The 21,727-nt window shown below is 39.8% G+C and overlaps 1 long non-coding RNA gene across 1 annotated transcript in view; it reads right to left on the minus strand.

Annotated features, from left to right (window-relative positions):
* Positions 1-18,667, minus strand: part of LOC127491316 (uncharacterized) — a 189,088-nt gene extending 170,421 nt beyond the window's left edge. The window contains exon 1 of the long non-coding RNA XR_007919943.2: positions 18,544-18,667. This is a non-coding gene — a long non-coding RNA (uncharacterized lncRNA). The remainder of the gene's footprint in view (positions 1-18,543) is intronic.
* Between the last annotated feature and the right edge of the window lie 3,060 nt (positions 18,668-21,727).

The following is a 21,727-nucleotide window of genomic DNA, read 5'->3' on the forward strand; positions in this document are numbered from 1 at the left end:
ATTGATTCTTAAGCTATTGTTATGGTTTACTTATGTATATATTCAGTTGCTTTATTTTCAAGAATCTAACTTTTGTTCAGTGCTTTTTAATATTTAAAAATACAATCCTCCCTCTGTATCCACAAGAGATTCTCCCAGGAACCCCTTGGATATCAAAAACAAGTCCCTTATATTAATGATGTAGCATTTACATTTCTCCTATCCACACCTTCGTGAATACTTTAAGTCAACTCTAGATTACTTATATAACCTCATAAGCATAGATGGTATGCAAAAAATTGTCACATTATCTTGTTAAGGGAACAGTTACTAGGAAAATTTTCTGTATATATTCAGTACATATTCAATTATTTTTTGAATACTTGTGACTCATATTTGGTTGAATCCATGGGTGCAGAATTAGTGGATGCAGAGAGTCAGCTATATACAAGATTACTACTCTGTTTCCAATCTCTCTAGAACTTTCTAACAGATAATCTTTTTAATGTATCTATAATATCAATTTATTTTTAAATATTTATTTATTTATTTGAAAGCCAGAGTTACATAGAGAGAGGAGAGACAAAGAGAGAGAGAGTCTTCCATCCGACGATTTACTCGCCAATTGGCCGCAGTGGCCGGAGCTGCGCCAATCCAAAGCCAGGAGCCAGGAGTTTCTTACGGGTCTCCCACGTGGGTGCAGGGACCCAAGGATTTGGGCCATCTTCCACTGCTTTCCCAGGCCATAGCAGAGAGCTGGATCGGAAGTGGAACAGCTGGGACTCGAACCAGCACCCTTACGGTATACCGGCACTTCAGGCCAGGGCGTCAACCTGCTGTGCCACAGTGCTGGCCCCTATAATATAAATTTTTAAGACCTGATGTACACAACTGACAGATAAAAAATAAGCAGGCAACCAACACGACTTAGAAGACACAGGAATTCTGTTTAGAATCTTTGCTTCGTGGATTTGACTCTAAAGTAATATATGATAGTAGCCACAGGGTGGTGCATTAGTTTAAGTCACAGCATCCCATATTGGAGGGCTCTTTTGAGTCCTGGCTGTTGTGCTTTAGATCCAGCATCCTCCAAGGCAGTGGAAGATGGACTATGTGAACCTCTGCCACCAGGTGGGAGATAAGGATAGTGTTCTTGGTCCCTGGCTTCATCCTAGCCTGGCTTGGTCCAGCTTTATTGTCCCAGCCATTTAGGGAGTCAAGCAGTCGTTAGAAGATCTCTCTCTCTTTCACCCACTCTCCCTCTTTCTCTATTGCTTTGCCTTTCAAATAAATAAATAAAGCTTTAAAAAATAAATACTTTGTGTATTGCTTTAAGCAACAGATGATAGTTGAAGTAAATCAACTCTAATAATTGGTAAGGAACTAGGTAGGCCATAGAGAAGGACTAAGAAAGTAAAGGAAGGTTGGGGCCGGCACCATGGCTCACTTGGCTAATCTTCCACCTTCGGCGCCGGCATCCCATATGGGCGCTGGGTTCTATTCCCGGCTGCTCCTCTTCCAGTCCAGTTCTCTGCTGTGGCCAGGGAGGGCAATGGAGGATGATCTAGGTGCTTGGGCATCTGCACCCCCCGAGTGGGAGACCAGGAGGAAGCACCTGGCTCCTGGCATCAGATTGGCGCAGCGCACCGGCCATGGCGTCCATTTGGGGAGTGAACCAACAGAAGGAAGACCTTTCTCTCTCTCTCTCTCTCTCTCTCTCTCTCTCTCTCTCACTATCTATCTGTCAAATAAAAAAAAAAAGTAAAGGAAGGTGCAAACCTGTAAAAATAAAAGTCACAGGAAAAGTAGAGTGGAAGTATCATTATTTAATCGTTTACTACATAGAAGGAAGGCATCAGTTTACTGTTTGGATATTTAGCACTCAAATATCAGCACAGATGTATTTGGCCTGGTGGTTAAGATTCTGTTTGTCATTTCCATATCTCATACCACAGTGCTTAGGTTTAAGTGCTAGATCTGCTTAAAATCCAGCTTCCTGCTTAAGCACATTCTAGGAGGTAGCAGGTAAGGCCTCAAGTACTTGGGTCTCTGTCATCCAGGCTGAGTTCCAGGCTCCTAGCCTGACCTAACCTTGGCTTCTATGGGTATTTGGAGAGTGAATCAAATGAGAGCTTGCTGTCTGTCTTTCTTGCTGCATCTGTCATTTAAATGGGTTAAATATATTAAGCAAGTAAATAGACATCAAAATAGAATCACTCTATACTCACTGTCTCTGTGTACTCACGGCTCACAAAAGGTAACTATTCCTGAATTATTCCTCAATACAACCATGGTGCTGTTTTTTTCTACAACAGCTCTTTCTTTAGATTTGTTTTCACAATTATCTCTGCTTTGGTTTATGTTTTCTAACCTCATGTTCTTTATAATTCTTCCATCTACATATCCTCATATCTAAAACCTGAGCTCACCAGTCAAGTATTCTAGAAAATCTTGACTATCAAATACGCTGCATGTCAAATATCTTAATATCTCACCTTTCTTTTGCTATAATAACATACATGTTTGTTGTCATTTACTTGTTTGTTTCTGTCTGTCCATTCACAAATGAATGATAGTTGAAAAATTAAAGAATGGTGGACTAGATGTTTTCATATTATTTTTTATAGAAAACCCATAAAATAGGTGTTATTGTTGGAATCTTACAGATGATAAATAGTTATATTACCAGAATAACAGCTTAAGTTCCAGGATTCAAAGCTGCGTCTATCTGCTTATAACCCATGCTCTTCACACAGCAGCACGGTAAAAGTTTAATTAAAATACAACCTCTCAAAGAGGAAGCTGGTTATCGCTTGGGACGAATGGTGACACCAGAGAATCATGTGGATCTGGCAGATAGCTATGATGACTAACTACTATGGGAAAAAAAAGCAAAATAAGGAATAGAAATAGGCATTTCTAATTAATCAGATAAGTGAAAATAGATTCCATACAATGAAATCTGTGTTTAGTGTACATACCAGAAGACATGGCAGGGAAAAAATAGCCATAATTCATCTAAAGTGTTAGAAAGTCTCACTTTTACTCCTATTAATAGAATTTCTTCACGAAAGGAAAAGAACAGTGGTTTTTGGATCTGGGCAAAACGAATTCATTTGTCAGATCTGATCAGTGTAGCACAAGTGTCTTTGTTAACAATGTGATCTTGAATATGTTACTTAAACTGTAAGCTTAGTTTTCACATCTGAAAATTGGGCATCATAATTTCAATGTGATAAAGTTGCTTTAAGTTGTAAATTGATGAAACACTCAGCTCAGTACCTGCCACCTACTCAGCAGAGATGATGATGACAATATCCCTAATGGCACCTATCAAATCATCTCACCTCGCTAAGACACAATGTGCTTAGGTGAACATGTCTTGTATAATTCAGAAGACTGGAGAGAGGATCTGAAATCGTGGTGGCTTCATTTAAGGCGCAATATGCACACACGGGGTGAAGAAGTTCTTGAGGTGCTGCACTCAGGTGTTATAGACTTTCTCTTTGATGAGGAAAGCCAATGAGCCCAGGGGACAAGAAACCCTTTCTGTTATGGCTTATCAACATCTTGTTATAGAAAGGCCAATGTAAGCGCAAGGGACGGAGCCTCAGAGTAAACATGGCACTATTTCCATGTCATTAGATAGCTTTGTTCTCTCAATTCTTGCACAACGCTACCTGAAAGTCAGACTTTGGCCTAAATTATAACCCTAAATGGAAAGGAGTTATTTTTTTTTAATGTCCATATCACACTAATCAATTGCAGCTTGGAACCACAGAGAACAACTCTCCTTGACAAGTCATCGAATTGTTTTACATGCCTATTGATCCTCCTAACCTATTGTCCCAATGCTAAATTCTCTGGGAAGCAGATGTGAGATAGAGCCAGGGGAGGAAAAGGCTTATGAGTGAGTAATTCTGTGAAGGGACATGGAAGAAAGCAGAGTGGATGGGGGAGAGCTTCTAATCACCCAGTGAGATCTCTGGCTACTCCACAGAACATCTGAATCAGAGCAATCACTATCGAGTAAATGCAGTCAGATTTTGTGCCAGTACCTTTGCCCATAGTTGGATGGGAGTCCGCAAGACACAGTGAACCAGCCTGGGAAGCTCCTAGAAAACAGACCCTGAAAATGCTGCTGAGTGGGGATTGTCAGCTACTGTCTTCGTTGCAGCTTTCCTTTTCTTGAAATGTAAACTGAGTGGCACATACCATTTCCACCTTAAAAATAACAACCACATGCACAATATAATCAGAGACACCATGTATGAAACCTGAAAATTAATTTGTGCTGTTCTGGGGGAAAACCTAAACAACTGATTGATAGGAATTCTCTTGCTTCACTTCATCTCCTGAAATAGGGAGGGTGGTAACAATGGTGTTCAGTTAATTCCAAACTTCATTTGTGCTCTTATCTTGAGACTTGGGCCAGGGGAATTTCCTATACACTTTCCAAATATTGATGAGAAAAATAAAAGAAGTTGAACATTAATAAGAAAAATGAAAAGGTCACAGCTTTAATTCTGTGCTGACACAATTTTGGAGACCATTTTGGGGCAGATGCTTTCTGCAAGGGTTGGGTAAGTACGAGAGCATAAATAAAAAGCTGTAGCATACTTGATAATTTGAAATGATAAATTCAAACATTCCATGAGCACAAGCTATTCCAATTAAGTTGTACATTTAATCACACACTTTCTTGAAATAAAATATTTAAGTGTCTTTCCTCCAAAAAAAAAAAAAAAAGGAGGCAATTTTTTCTTAGAAAACCACTGGAGCCTGAACATTGAAATATGAGGAGCCATTCAGTCTTGAATTCTACCAGACAGAGAGACAAATAATCCCACATAGTTTCATTTAATCAGCTCAACCCATTTGAGAAATGCTGGGTTGGGGCACTAAGTCAAGTTGGAGATTACACATGTCAGCAGAGTTAATGACCTTTCTCTTTTGAGAAATTGCTATGGGGACAGAATTACATTCAAACCTGGAGCTGAGTTAAGTAAGTGAGCATTTAATTTAGCATATACCATATTACCCAAGTATATATTGGAATAAACAATTCATCAATCAGCATTTTATTGAGCACCTATTACATGCAAGGAAGAATGCTAGGCTTGAGGGCCCACAGGGCAGTGTCAATAAATTAAAGAATGAAGTGCGAGGATATGATTCACATGACTCACTGACTAGTTAGCTAAAGCTGATTCAGTGCCATCCCCTAAAAGCTTTCCAAACAGTTTCATGAAAAGAAGAGTGACTATTTCAAATTTAAAATGCTGATAGGTATGCAAATTGTTCCAATACCTCTGAGGAAATTACTATGAGTTACAATGTGGAGAGACTTAATTGAGAAGAAACCAGAGGTTGATTCTTGCACAGATCCATGGTCCACCAACAACATCATCAATCAAAGAACTATCTCTTTCAGAAAGGCCACTAGCACACATAGTCTATCCCACTATTGTTTTATTAGAAAAGGCAATAACCTTACGGGGAATGGAGGTGTGTGCTGCCTTCTGGAATAATCTATGAAGTCAGATAAGGGCACCGATAGAATGGGAGAAATAGGTCATAGAGGAGACGTAGGACATTGTGTTCCTCGCATTTTCTCAGGTATTCTTGAAAGTAGAGAACTATGAAAATTTTCAAATTATTAAGAGGAAGAACTCTACCAGGCAGAAATATCAATAGATGGGACCAACATTGCTGTATAGCAAGTTAAGCTGCCTCCTGTGGGGCACACACACCATTCGGGTGCTGGTTGGAGTCATGGCTGCTCCACTTTCTACCTAGCTCCCTGCTAATGTGCCTGGGAAAGCAGTGGAGGATGGCCCAAGTGCTTGGGCCACTGTACCCATGTGGGAGACCTGGAAGAAGCTCCTGGCTCCCAGCTTCAGGTTGGTCCAGCCATAGCATTGTGGCCATTTATGAAGTGAACCAGTGGATGGAAGACCTCACTCTGTGTACGTGTGTCTCTCCCTCTCTCTTTGTAACTCTGCCTTTCAAGTAAGTAAAATAAATCTTTTTTTTTAAAAAAAAAGGAAACATCAATAGACACACAGCTATGGTCATTCACGTATCATGAATTAAAATCACTTTTTGCTCAAGTCCAACAGAGACTCTCCAAATTTCCCTGGGGAATCTCCACAAGATACCTGATAACTGAGCATCTGAGAACGACTTTCTGAGGTCACAGATGTTTACAAGGAGGGACACAGAAGGAAGAGAACACCCTTACCTCAAAGAGGGAACAAACAACTGTGCTAGTTAAACACACACACACACACACACACACACACGTTCCACTTAAATGAAAAGAGATCTAACACTCAAGATCTAGCTTGTAAGCAGTATTTTCCAAGTAATCAAAAGCTTCAGCTTCATTGGAAATTAGGGAATAGCAGAATAATTTTTAATCCATCTCACAAATATATATTTTAAAAAAAAATAGTCTTTCAATTGCACCTTCTTGAAGCCTTGGCTTTCCAAGGGGTTGGGGTTTTGAGACTCTAAGGATAATTAGGCACTGTTCAGGAATAAAGGAACATATTAAGTAGTCAGAAAAAAGTATGTGAAAAGGAATTGAATCTTGGGTAAAAATGACATTCTCCAAAACAAACACAGATAATAATATCAACAAGACCACAATCAGAGCTGTGTGGTGGAAGGTGGCAAGAAATTAGAGTGGAGAGATGATTAGAGAGTAGCAGCCAATTCCAAGTCTCAGAATTCAATCTGCAGAATCCGATTCTTTTGGGCCATAAGAGGTTACTGGAGCTCTGAGTGCTATTTTGTGGTGCTCCGGGGAGAGACATTTTAGCTGACTCTTCCCAGGACTGGAAATTGAGGACACTGGTCAAGAGAGGTGATAGGATGGACTCAGGGCCATACGGTAAGTTACTGATGTTATTTCCATGAGAAAATCTATACCACACATTCCTTTCACATGCATAATCATGCTTTAAAAGAACTATTTCTGCCTGCGAAGACATCTGAAACCCTGCAAAAGTCTGCATGATTTTTTTTGTATTTTATGAAAATACATTTTCTTTCTTTTGTGAAATCTGTTCCCATCTGTCCTTTTTAAGAATGCACTGCAAAAATATGAAAAGAAAAGTTTGGAACAAGCACTTGGTTACTTGTATCAGTTATTGAGTACATTGGATGTTTTCTGTGAACAACAGGATGAATTGAGCATTCTCTAAAAGTTTTGCAGTTTTGTTGTTTATTTTTTAAAAAGATTTATTTATTTATTTGAAAGTCAGAGTTGAGGGGAGGCGGAGAGAGAGAGAGAAGTCTTCCATCCAATGGTTCACTCCCCAATTGGCCACAACGGCCGGAGCTGTGCGGATCCGAAGCCAGGAGCCAGGAGCTTCCTCCAGGTCTCCCACATGGGTGCAGGGGCCCAAGAACTTGGGCTATCTTTAACTGCCTTCCCAGGCCATAGCAGAGAGCTGGATTGGAAGCGGAGCAGCTGGGTCTCAAACCGGCACCCATATGAGATGCTGGCCCTTTAGGCCAGGGCATTAACCCGTTGCACCACAGCACCCGCCCCGGTTGTTTATTTTTTAACATTTATTCTTTTAATTGTACGAGCAATTGAGAGACAGGAGTGGGGAGAGAGAATATCATCTAATCACTGGTTCACTCTACATCTACCAACAAAAGCTTGAGCTGAGCCATGACAAAGCCAAGAGCCAGGAGCATCAACTGGTCTCCCACGTGGGTGTCAGGAACACAAATAAATGAGCCATTATCTGCTTCTTCCAAGGATGAGTATCATCAAGGAGCTTGAGGAAGAATGGAGGAGCCAGGATGTAAACCAGACACTCCAATATGGGATGTGAGAGTCCCAAGTGGCAGTTTAACACACTACACCACAATATGCACCCCTCCCTCTATATTATTTATTAATATGTGTCCCTCACACATGCTTGTTATGAAAAGACAAAGATTAAAGATAAGCATCCTTCTGGAGCCTGAATCTAGGAAAACGGTAGCCATGTGGCATGGACTTGACCTTGTTAACACTGAGTTTTATTTTAATCTTTGCCACTAATTGACTGAGAAGATAGGTTATGATAGATGCTCAGATTTCTTAAACAAATATCACTGCTAAGGCTGACACTCCAGATTTTTACAGGTATTTAGACATACGTAAAATAAACCCTCTAGTTATACAAGGCTGGATTAGAATTGGGTCATTCTTATCAGGAGGATATAACCATTACTTGGCAAAATATATGCAAAAATCACTTGCTCCACATCTAGAGTAGAGTAGGAAGTTAGTAAATGTTTATTCTCACCTCCTAGCTTGAGTCCTCCTGCCCAGGAGCTACTTGTGGGCAAAGCAGTCACCTTTTACACTCACGCATCACCTACATTTTATCCTGTGCAATGGAGTTGCTCAATCACTACCTGTCAGTGTAGCAGACCTCCTAGCACCAATTATTTCATCCCTAAAGTCAAAATGGAAAATATTTTTTGAAACCTTGAACTGGGAGCATCATGTGACATCTGTCTCTTAGACATGTGGAACACGCATGGCACGCAATGAATAAATGTTAATCGTTATACTATAATACAGTTTTGCATTGTGTAGTGAGGTGGATACATTCTGAGAAACATGGTGTAAGGTAATTTTGTTGTTGAATAAATATTATAAAAGTGTACTTACACACACTAAGATGCTGCAGCTTCCTACACAACTGGACTATGTTGTATATGCATGGCATACACACAGTGCTTCATAAAGTTCACAGATGAGGAGAGTATTTGGTTTAGCCATCAAGAGGCTCAATAATACACTTACGACCCATATCGGAGTGCCTGAGTTCTTGTCCTGGCTCTGATGCCTCGTTCCAGCTTCCTGCTAATGCAGTCCCTGGAAGGCAGTAAGTTACAGTTCAAGTGGTTGGGTCTACCACTCATGAGATAATTTGATTGAGTTCCCAGTTCTGGCTTTGGTGTGGCCCAGCTCCAGTTACTGCAAATGTTTGTGATATGAACCAGAGGATACAAGATCTCTCTCTCTCTCTCTTCCACTCAAAATAATAAAGTTTATTAAAAATTCAATTAAAAGATTATCTTGGATCAAAAATAATTTGAAGTTCATGTACACCAAGAGTCTTTAAAAATTTATGGAAAATATGTGCTATGAAAAAGAATGCATGGTTTTCAAACATTTTTGCACAAAAATAGGCTTATCTTTTCATTCTATCTTTCATGATCTTTTTTAAGTATGTTCATATAGTAATGTGGTACATGAGTGAATACATATATATGTATGCTTATATATATATACATACACACATATATATAGAGAGAGATGGGTGTAAGGTATGTATACAGTATCATACAATGAAGAAAGAGTAAACACAGGATATATGAGGCTGCTGCTGCTGCTAGTGTAACATTGCATGTTGTTCTACAAAAAAGCTTATTTTTAATAAGTAGAATGAATATATTTAAAATAAAAATAAAAGTATACTAATAGTAAAGACACAGATTAGTAACAGTAATTTATTATTACCGAGTATTATAAACTGCACACAACTGTTGTGCGCTATACTTACTTACATGACTGGCAGCATATATGTTTGTTTAAACCACAAACTTGCAACACATTGCACCGCTACTTTAAAACTACTACATCATTAGGTGATAAAAATTCTTTCAGGAACTGCATTATGGTAAGCAGGTTGGGCTGCCACCTGAGATGCCACAGTCACATACTGTAGCACTAGACTGAGTCCCAGCTACTGCATTTCTGATCCAGCTTCTGCTAATGCTCCTGGGAAGGCAGCACTAGATGGTCAAAGTACTTGGGCCCCTGCACCCATATAGAAGTTCCTGATGGAGTTCCTGGCTCTGCGCTTCAGTGTGGCCCAGCCCCAACCAGCCATTGTGGCCATTTGGGAAGCGAACTAGCAAATGGAGGATTTCTCTCTCTCTCTCTCTCTCTCTTTCTCTCTCTTCCTTTTGGATGAATAAAACTATTCTTCAAAAAAAAAGAAAGTAACTTTCATCTTCATTATAATCTCTCTCTCTCTCTCTTTTTTTTTTTTTTTTTTTTTTTGACAGGCAGAGTGGACAGTGAGAGAGAGAGAGAGACAGAGAGAAAGGTCTTCCTTTGCCGTTGGTTCACCCTCCAATGGCCGCCGCTGCCGGTGCGTTGCGGCCGGTGCACTGCGCTGATCCAAAGGCAGGAGCCAGGTACTTATCCTGATCTCCCATGGGGTGCAGCCCAAGGACTTGGGCCATCCTCCACTGCACTCCCTGGCCACAGCAGAGAGCTGGCCTGGAAGAGGGGCAACCGGGACAGAATCCGGCACCCCGACCGGGACTAGAACCCAGTGTGCCGGCGCCGCAAGGCGGAGGATTAGCCTATTGAGCCACGGCGCCGGCCCCATTATAATCTCTTAAAACCATAGTCTTATATATGGTTCTTTGTTGAAAGAAGCTCCATTTTGGGATGCATGAACATAATGACTGCACACAAGTGAAGTCATGTCATAGTTAAGGAACACTCTTTGGAGCTCGACATCCAAACACCAGCTGTGTGACTTTGAGGAAATAATTTTAATGTTTTGTTCTTCCTTAATGGTACCTCTATGATAGGATGTCAGACTTATCAGTAAAGTAAGCAAAGCACTTAGAACAATGTCTGATGTATAGTAAGCACTACTTAATACCTGCTATTTTATCACAATCAAACCTCCCTTAAGAGATGAATACATGAGATATCCAAATGCCTACAATCCATTCTTCTTGTGCCTATTGTTTCATACTCTACAAGGCAGGGGAGGGGGCATTTCTTTAGGGCTGGCTGTGTCAATCACCAGCTGTTACTCTGTTAGAAAGATCTCTGGTGCCACTTGCTATGAGCTCTTGATAACCCCAGAAGATGCTTGCCTTCTGCTGCCTTGGGCTTTTGCAACTGTTGAAATTTCGCCTCTCCCTTCCCTTCCGCCCTCCCTTGTCAGCTGTCGCCTTTGGATTCCAGGCTGAAGCCAACGTCAGTCAGTCACTGTAGCAAATGTGAATGCTGCTGCGGAGTGTTCTTTGAACCCCTTCCAGCAGGCTCACAGTGTTCATCTGTGCAGAGAGGAGTCTGTGCAGAGAATCCTCAGCACTTGAGAGATTCCAAGCATTTCCCTGGTGTCTTTGTACATCTCTATTCCAAATTCTGATGTCAAAAAGTTGACATTGTCAGAATGTGTAGTAAAATGTCATTTTTGTTATGCCATATTTCTTTCAGGGTAGAGTATTTCAAACCTTAAAGCAGGGTGTTTTGTTTTGGTGATGCTTAACTAGGCTTAATCCCATGTTTTATTTCGGCAGGATTTCTCAGTCATGTCACTCTGTGGAGAAATGTTTTAGGATTTTCCATCTCTTCATAAACTCCTACTTTTAGCTCTGGCTATATAGCTATAGCAATATAGACTTTTGAGAGCTAACTGATTTATAAATTCAACAAATAGGGGCCACTGCTGTGGCGCAGTGCGTTAAAACCCAGGCCTGCAGTGCCAGCATCCCACAGGGGTGCCAGTTCTCATCCCAGCTGCTCCACTTCCAGTCCAGCTCCCTGCTAACACACCTGGGAAAGCAGCAGAGGATAGCTGAAGTCCTTGGGCCCCTGCACTCATGTGGGAGTCCTGCAAGAAGTTCCTGGTTCCTGGCTTCAGACTGGCTCAGCTCTGACTGTTAAGGCTATTTGAGGAGTGAACCAATGAATGAAAGACCTCTCTCACCCTCTGTCTCTACCCCTCTCTATAACTCTGTCTTTCAAATAAATAAAATAAATCCTTAAAAAATTTATATCCAATATAAAATATGAATATTTATGCATAATTGCATCCACACTACTTAAAAATAGTCTCTATACTCTCAAACAATCTATATTTCAGTGGAAACATATAGACACTAATCAATAGGCACACAAGCAAATGCATAATTATAAATTAGAGTAAATTAATCAACAAAACGAATATGGGATATCAAGCAAACAATAAGCCTGCCCATATATGAGAATGGAAGAAAGATATCCTAAAGAAGTGTTTGAGTAGAAATCTGAAGGCTGAGTATGAATTTTTAAAAAGGGAGAGAAAGTATTCCAGGTAGCAGAGACAGATGAGTGGACATCCAAGAGTTACTGGGCAGAGTCCGGCCTGTCTCATAATCTGAGTGGTCAACAACGTGGAAAGAAAACATAGCGATCACATTGAGCATGAAGGAGTTCAACATCTAAGGAAGGAGCCCGCACTGCCATCTCAAATCTGAATTAATTAAAAATGACTCTAATTCCTGTTAGAATCCCAGCTCCTACTGTACATTCTGTGAGAACTGTGGTAGGGCAGAATAGTTATTTTTTTTTAAAGATTTATTTATTTATTTAAAAGTCAGAGTTACACAGAAACAGAAGAGGCAGAGAAAGAGAGGTTCTTTCATCTGATGGTTCACTCCCCAGATGGCCACAATGGCCAGAGTTGTGCGGATCCGAAGCCAGGAGCCAGGAGCTTCCTCCAGGTCTTCCACGTGGGTACAGGGGCCCAAGGACTTGGGCCCATCTTCATTGCTTTCCTCGGCCATAGCAGACAGCTAGATTGGAAGTGGAGTAGCCGGGACTAGAACCGGCACCCATAGGGGATGCCAGTGCTTCAGGCCAGGGTGCTTCAGGCCAGGGCGTTAACGCTCTGAGCCACAGCACCAGCCCTGGGCAGGGTAGTTCTTAAGACCACCCAAATATCTCAGCATTGATTGTAAATGTGCCTCCAACTCTCTCTACCACTATAGCTACCCTAAAATAAATTGCTCTTGGTTCATTTTCCCTGAAACATTTTTTGGCTACTCCTTAAATTAATAGATGCTATTGATATTACTACAGTTATGTAAAACTTTTTCCAGTCTGACCCACATCATTGCTTGAAATAGTTCCCTTACTCTTCCAGAAATATTTCCTTTACCGCTAGTCTATGGATCTTGGATCACAACCCCTACTATAATCTTCATTTTCATTTCAGTCCCATTTTATCTTGGTCCAGCTTAACCTTCAACTCTCCAAGAATATTAACAAAGTCATTGGCCAGTCCACTGAATTGCTTAAACATTTCATTCTTTTTTTAAAGAAAAGATTAATTTAATTATAAAGGCAGAGTGACAGCTGCTTCACTCCCCAAAGGCTCACAACAGCCAAGGATGGGCCAGGTCAAAGTCAATAGGGATTCCATCATGCCTCTCACATGGGTATCAGGAACCCAGTTACTTAAGCTATTGTATACCACCTTCCAAGTTCATTGGGAGGAAGTTGGATTGAAAGTACATTGTAGGCCGGCACTGCGGCTCACTAGGCTAATCCTCCGCCTTGCGGCGCCGGCACACCGGGTTCTAGTCCTGGTCGGGGTGCCGGATTCTGTCCCGGTTGCCCCTCTTCCAGGCCAGCTCTCTGCTGTGGCCAGGGAGTGCAGTGGAGGATGGCCCAAGTGCTTGGGCCCTGCACCCCATAGGAGACCAGGAGAAGCACCTGGCTCCTGCCTTCGGATCGGTGCGTGGCCAATGGAGGGTGAACCAACGGCAAAGGAAGACCTTTCTCTCTGTCTCTCTCTCTCACTGTCCACTCTGCCTGTCAAAAAAAAAATAAATAAATAAGTAAAATAAATAAATAAATAATTTAAAAAAAAAGAAAGTACATTGTAGTTGTGCCTTGAATCAGGCACTACAGTATTAGAAGCAGGTGTCCCAAGTGGCAGTTTAACCCACGGTGCCTTGATATCTGCCCCTTAAACATTTAATTCTTATGTTGACGTCATTTTGACTCTACTAAATGCATGCCATTCAAATACAAAAGCCATCTTATATCAGTCATATTATTTGTTATCACTTTTCTATTTATTTTCTCTGTTAGATAATTTATTTTTTCTGTAAGATAGTTAAAGGTGAGGGAACTGAAGAGGTATTTGATTTAAGAAAACAGGAAAATTGAGAAGTTATCCACCATTTAAGTAAGAAAATTATATGAACAATGTGAATAAGACACTTAATACGCTCTATAAAATGTGTTTGAGTAATTCAATGACAATAATCCAGTAACTAAACCCAGAGTCTGAGGATTATGGGTTTTCACAATGGTCACAGATGTAGGTCTTGGGTTTGGTCAGGACTCAGTGCTTCTTGGGGCATCTAATAGTATATTCAACATAGCATTTGATGGTTGGAGTGAGTTGGAAATTCTCATTCCAATTAACTTAAAGCAGCCACATGGACCATTTGAATTAAGGATAGTTGACACCCAAAACTTTAAGTAGAAATAATGCATAATTGGACTATAGTGAGCAAACCTTAAAATCAGGTGAAACATCCCATTTCTTTCATTGTGTCATAGTTATAAAGTAAGAAATTTCCCACAGCTGACAATATCTTCAGATGATGAGTGTTTTGAAACCTTGAATGTTGCTAGTATTGGCAAAAGCTTTCCCTGAAGTTACCCTGATTACTTCCTAGGTCTTCAACATCTCATTGAAGGTTCTTTCCAGTTTTATCTCCAGTATTTCACAGTTAAGCAGCACCCAGTAAAAATACTTTGTTAGCGGACTTGCATATATGTGTTCACAGCTCTATCCTCAAACCTGAGAAGAGCAAAAGATAGTGTCTTAGTCAAGCCATTAGCTCAGGATGCCATAACCAAATACTTTTGGCTGGGTGTTTTACACAACAGAAATTAATTGTCTCACATTTCCAGAATCTAAAATCCTAGCTAAAGATGATTCGAGAGCTTGGTGGAGGGGTGTCTTTCTTCCCATCTTGTAGATGGTTTCCTTCTTTCTGTGTGCACACATAGCAGAGAGAGAGAGAGAGAGAGAGAGAGAGAGAGAGAGGGAAAGGGGGCACACAAATGAGTGAGCAGGCTTTCTGCTATCTTTAGTTATAATGGCATCCTGAGGGTGCCTCATTTAAGCCTAGTGATTTCCCCAAACTCCTATCTTGACCATCAAAATGGATACCGGAGCTTCATCACATTAATATGGTAGGGGGCCCACATTTAAGTATATAGCAAGCAAGAAGTGGGTCAATTCTCATTTTCAGTGGGTGGAATAACAATCATTGAAGAGTTACTTTATTTTTAGAAACTTCTTGGAAATTTATCTCAATTGTATTTTCACTTGTATTCAGAATTTCCTTTTGACTTCCTTTATGTTGACACATAAAGGATTTGAATCTTCAACCTGAAATATTTGAACAGCCCCAAATAAATGGATACCCAATTTCTTCTTCCTGTATTTCAACAGCTATAGGAGATCTGGGTTGTTTTATATCTATATTTACCACTACAGAAAATATAAACACATGTCCCTAAAATAGAATTATCTATTAGTTGCTAAAAGTTACATTTGCATTGCCTAATACATACTTACATTGCAACCAACTTACTAAGTTTAATTAGTAAAAAATAGCAAATTTATGGAAGACAAATTCATGGCAGTGAGAAATATTCAGATAGGGAAGACTTTTCTAAGATCTTTTTTTTTATACCAAGACTCTTGTCCTCAGCAGGAACACAGTGCATGTTTACTCAGGGTGTATGTCACACGAAGACAACACCAGAGCTGATTGAAAACGGGCTCATTCGAAAGACAGCAGGGGTACAGTGGCAGGGGGTAGGGTGGAGAAATTCTGAGTTCACTTTCAATATGATACACTTTAAGGTAATTTTCTCCCTCACTGAATGCCTAGTTCTTCAAATGCATTCACTAATCTCATGATGGGGTAGTATAGACTGTATCCTGGAATAGTATTAAGGTGCTTAATACCTATCAGCAGAGTAGATGCATAAATGAACCGCAAAGTGTTTCCTCCTGGATACACACACACACACACACACAGGACAGAAATGCCATTAGCATTTTTTTTCCAGAGAAAGGGATTCATGATATGTTTTTCCCAGCCATAACATGGTATTGAACACTGGTGTCTATGAAAAGAGTCAAGTGCACAATATAAATTAAAACTCTATTCAAATATTTATTTAAAAGTCAAATGATTAGCTAGTTAAAATAATAGTCTGATCCCAGCTGCTGATGTGAATTAACAAATTAGCATGATCCTGCTTATTTATTCCTCTAACAATTAGTGAGCTCCCATTTTGTGCTGGGCCTTATGCTGGCTCTGAGATTTTAACAATGAACAAAATACAGACCTGGCCCTGAGCATATCCACAGTTTGGTTGGCCAAAAAAATACAATAATATAAATCATAATACATGTTTTACAATCAATCATATTTCTACCGAAAAGAAATGATCTGTGAACCCAAAGAAAAAAAGCAACAGAAAACCAATGGTCATCTGTGGACGCCAAAGGTTGTAATTCAAACAGCAGAAGAAACTGCTAAGCACCTTTCACATATTTAAAATTTCAGACACATGTACACTTAGCATTAATTTCACATAAGTACCTGCAGTCAATGTTTAATTTTCTAAAACTTTGTTTGAAGTGAGTTAGACTTACAGAAGGTTTTTTTAAATGTACTTGTACTTCTGCATAACCTTTAGTCAGATTCCCCTAACATAAATATCTTACCTGGTCATAGGACAATTATCAAAACCAGAAGATTATTTTTGGCATAACTATACACACTAACAAATAGCTCTTATTAGAATTTTTCCACAAGACACGAGATCCGAGTTAAACCTCTTGCTGGAGAGTCCCCTCTTGGCTATAGCAAATAGGTTAGGTATGGCTGAACACCTTATGATAGGCCAAGACGAATCAATCAAAGATTTCCTTTGAATTTATTGGAAAAACAGAAGAATTTTTCATGCCAGAATTCCATGTATCAGAGGACTTAACTTTGGAGCTACTAATGGAGAGATATTTCAACGTCTAAGCTTTCCACAGAAATATAGAGAAATTCATAATTCAATTACTAGGTTAAAACTACACCTAAAGTTAAAGATCTACTCATGAATGTGTAATTATGTGATTAAACAAACCACAGCTTTATTTAGAACATTTGAGGTTAGTTTTCTGTCACATGTTAAATACAATAAGGATAGTTAATACTGATATGTGCACACAAGCACCTACTTTCAGATAAGGTCACTTTAAGTCATGGGTATACATGTAAGTTCCTATATAATTTCTCTTGCAAAGTTACAAATAAGTTTCAGATGAATCTTTGCCCAAAGTGTGCTAAGTAGCTTGTCAAAGCTTAACTTTTCTCATATGAGGTAAATGGAATCCATGTTGTTGACTGAGACAGTGTGCCCAGAGCATCCAGCACAATGGCCTACACTTTGTGGCAGACACTAGGCCACACTGATATGGTGGTGTTTATTCCCTCATTGTTAAAAAAAATGCTGTTCCTGCTTGCACACGTTACTAATCTCCACTTAGAATTTTTATCTCTGTGTGAGACAGAATCTGGATTGGAAATTAATCTGCTCTTAGTCCACATCAAAGACATTAATGAATGGCAGGACACCTAAATTTCCAAGAATTCAAGGGACATCCTCACAGTTGTCACCAAAGATCATCCATTGAGAACAAGATGTAAGGGAGGCGGAAGAAATTATAGTATGGCTCTTGAATTCCTTCACTGCCCTCCTCACTCTCTCTTTTGGTGGGAATAGTGACTTGTCATATGCTGAGAGAATGAAATGCTTCCATTACATTCAGAATTTAAATAAGAAGTTTGATATGAAAACTGCTATGGTTATTTCCCTGTTCTCATCTTTGAAAGTTGCATCCAGGCTACGAGCCTGTTTGCCAAGTTTTCTGCCTGGAGGAAAATTGTGTGGCTGAGTTATAAATACATTGATGGATCCAGCTGGAACTGTCTCTTGTAATTTAATATGCAAAGAAATAATCTGAGTCATAGATGGAGACAAGCAGTTCCTTTTAAATAAGAGCTCTCTAAGTTTGGCTCTGCAGATGCCTTTCAGGAGCTATCTCCCACAGAAAAATAAGAGATGGTCTCAGAGCAAGAAGACCAAAGTTTGCCCTGAAAATTACGTCAATGTGCCTGTCCTGGTCTTTGTTGCAAACACCTAGCAAAGTGGCTTACGCCAATTAAAGTCTTCCTAGTAGGCTTTAAATCAGTAAAAAACCTGAATTGTTTTCCAGTGTTGGTCAGGAAATGGATTTTAATTTCTAAGATTTGCCCATTTTTAATATTGCCTTAAATTAAATAATATATATGACTGCTGATTATTGAAGGAAATAACACACTACGTATAGAAGGGCAGAGAGACTAAGAAATATGAGTTGGAATTGGAATCTGAACTCAATATAATTTTGAAGTCCTAATTCAATGCCTAGGCATTTGAAATAGCTTTTAACAAATAATGACATTTTAATTATCTTAAAGAGTTCATAATATGGTAATCCTATTGCAATGTAGATCATAACATTAATATTTATTGAATTAATAACAAAACTACCATTAGTGCTTTCTCAATAATAAGTGATATCATTCAAAAACATTTGGAGACCATCTGAGTTAAATATTGTATAACAAACCTCCCCAAAACTTAGTTACAGCAAACAGCAATGTGTTACTTACCATGAATGTGTGGGACAGTTGGCACAGTTGGTTCTACCTGGATTCACTCCTGCACTGCATTCATCAGAAGAACTGGCCATGCTGGCAGCTACCAAATGTAGTCATCTGCGTACCTTGTAGTTGGTCCTGACTCTGCTAAGACCCATTCTCCTCCATGTGACCTCTCATCCCAGATAAACCAGGTCAACGTCCTCTCATAGAGTCCTCAAGGAAGTGTTCTAAGGGGAAGAAAACAGAAATTGCAAAATCTTTTAAGGTTCTGCCTCAGAACCAGCCAATTTCTCTGCAATCACTTCCCATTGATCAAAAAAAAAAAAAAAATCAGCCCACATTGAAAAAATAGGGAAATATAGGTGGTAAACACAAGAAAGCTGAGACTCAGAAATGTTTAGCAATACTATGAATAGTAAATAGCAGACCATCCCAACATAGATATCCATGAGACAAATATTTTTGACTTTTCCACAGTATCACAGTGTACTTTCTGTTTAAGCACATTCACCTTTATCAGACTGGATTATCTTTCATCATTCCAGTGAGACAGTGGTTCTGTGTATTTTATCAATAAGGAATACAGGTTCAGAAAAAATTGTGGTTTTGCCACAGGAAAATCAGCAAGTCAGGAATATATTCTTGAATATTGATTAGGAGGAGCTTTACCTCCTTCCTTCATGTCACATCTTTTCACATTTCAATTGATGCCATTCACTCATTCATTTCCTGTAGGTGATCTGTGGATTGCACAGTCAGGATATCACTAAACCAAGAGAAGCAGTGAGAGGTTGTTGTAGGCAGCAATGATTCAGTCTGGGATCTAGAAAGAGAAACTTCATTGTCCTCAGATTCATTCCTCAATTGTCCTTGCTATGCTATGTTTTTAAAGACATAGTTATTCATTTATTTGAAAAGTGTTGGCAGGGGGCGGGGGGTGGATATGGGGGAAAGAGAGAGAAAAGAGATAAAGGGAGAAAGAGATCCTCCATCCTCTGATTTATTCCCCAAATTCCAGCAATACTGCCTGGGCTGGAAGAGGTTGAAGCAGGAGCTGGAAATTCCATCCACGTCTCCCACCTAGGTGGCACTTAGACTATCGTGGGTTACCTCCCAAATGCATTATCAGGAAGTTGGGTGGGAAGCAGGGGCAGAAGTCCAACCAGGCACTTTGGTATTCCCTGCACACCTGCCAAGCAGTAGCTTAAGGACTTTGACACATTATCACCCACTATTCTTTTTGTTGAGGGGACAGAGATGTGGCTAATATTACTTTTAAAGTCTCATTTGTCATTCAGATAATCAAACAATGGGAAGCTGTGCTAAGAGAAAATGAAAAGAAACAGGGAGCAAATGGGTGTTTCACGATATTTCTCTCTGCTTCCCACTTCATCCTCAGATGCAGCTGCTGTGTATCTACCATGGCTTCAGCGTCTGCTGGTATTGCAATAAATCTGATGCTTCTACCCTTGTTCTACCAGCCTAAGTGTGGCAGCAACTTCCTATGTTCCCAGACTTCTACACAGTCTTTGTGTGTGTGTGGTGGTGTATAGAGGATGTGGGATGCTTGGGGTGTAGTTTTCATTTTATCAGTCACCAGTATAAAGAGTTCCTAGGTAAATCTCCTTTGTTTGAAGCACTCAAGATAGTTTTTTTTTTCTTTTTCCTTCCCTGGTTGGATCCTGGACTGACACTGATTTGGAGATCATGGAGGAGGTAAAGAATGGAGGAAACACATGTTTGAGCAACACAGAGGTTGCCCTTACTAAAATTAAGAAACACAGGAGCAGGTGTTTGGTGTAGTGGTTGAGACTCTGCTTGGGATGCCCACAACCCATGTTGGAGTGCCTGGGTTTGAGTCCTGTCATCACTTTCAATTCTAGTTGCTTGCTAAGGTGTATCTAGGAGGCAGCAGGTAATAGCTAAATACGTGGGTCCCTTTCACTTATGTGGGAAACCTGGATTGAGTTTAAGCTCCTGGCTTCAGTCTGGTCCGGCCCTGGCTTTTGTGGGCATTTGTGGAATGAATGTGTTAATTGAAGATCTCTGTCTCTCTCCTTGTGTCTCAAATAATATTAAATAAATAATTCAATGTTTGGAGTTACACTCTTCCTTTAAGATTTGGTTTAAATGTTGACCCTCAAAAAACTTTGTTTTGAACTCCCTAGGTAAATCTCATTCCTGTGTTCTGATTTTCAAATGATTTACCACTAATTTTCATTTTTTACATTGCATATCAAAACATAAGATCCTTGGTGATAATGAGCACTTGTTCTTTATTCTATTCCAAGTGTACACATATGTAGTAAATGATATATTTAGTGGTTTTGGAGAGAAGAAAGAAAGGTAGCAAGGTCAGATGGAGTAGAGGGGTGAGGAATAAAAGAACCTTGAACCACTTCCAAAAACCTCCACTACCAACTACCAACACACATCAGCCCTGTGTAAATGAGAACTTCCTGGCATCATGACAGATAGAGGCTCAAGCTTCTCCCTGCTGAAAATATCACTGATGTCAAGAACCAGCCTGCATTTCTGGTGTGTCTGCACTGATCCTTTCAGATTCTTTTATCTACCCACCAAGAACTAACTTTACAATCTGTTAAGCCTCAGATGACAACAGATTTCAATGGATGAGTCTTTCCTTATATCTGTCATCATACTGTTTGGTAGCTTGTGCAGCTTTTTCTGTTCTTGAGGGGAGGGTGGATAGACATACGTCAAACTCCTGGCATAGCTGTTTTTCTCTATATAGGCCATTCTAGTTGGATGGTAATCCCCATCAAGTCTAACCTGCCTCCATCCATGCACAATTAAACATTTCAAAACCAGATTTGTCCCCAGGTATAATACCTTAAGAGCAAATGGTATTTGTGAAAAGGTGCTTGGATAGGGGAATTATTTCAGCCAGATTTATCCCACTTGCACCAGAATCTACATTGTACTTCTGATAAACCTCTCTCCTCTCAGCACACATCTTCATTTTTGAAAGTAAAAGATAATTAGACAATGATGACTGCAATCACTGTCACATGAGATACATTTGGTGAATGGGGGAAATAATAGCAACCCATCTCTGATTGCTGTGAATCTACATGCTTTCACATGGATGCAAATAATAACACAGCACCGGCTTCAAAAAGTATTATCTCACTAAACCTCCAAATTTTGAAGGCTGTTAGATTACCAGATC

Source organism: Oryctolagus cuniculus, chromosome 18 (genome assembly GCF_964237555.1).
Source record: "Oryctolagus cuniculus chromosome 18, mOryCun1.1, whole genome shotgun sequence".
Taxonomy (NCBI): domain Eukaryota; kingdom Metazoa; phylum Chordata; class Mammalia; order Lagomorpha; family Leporidae; genus Oryctolagus; species Oryctolagus cuniculus.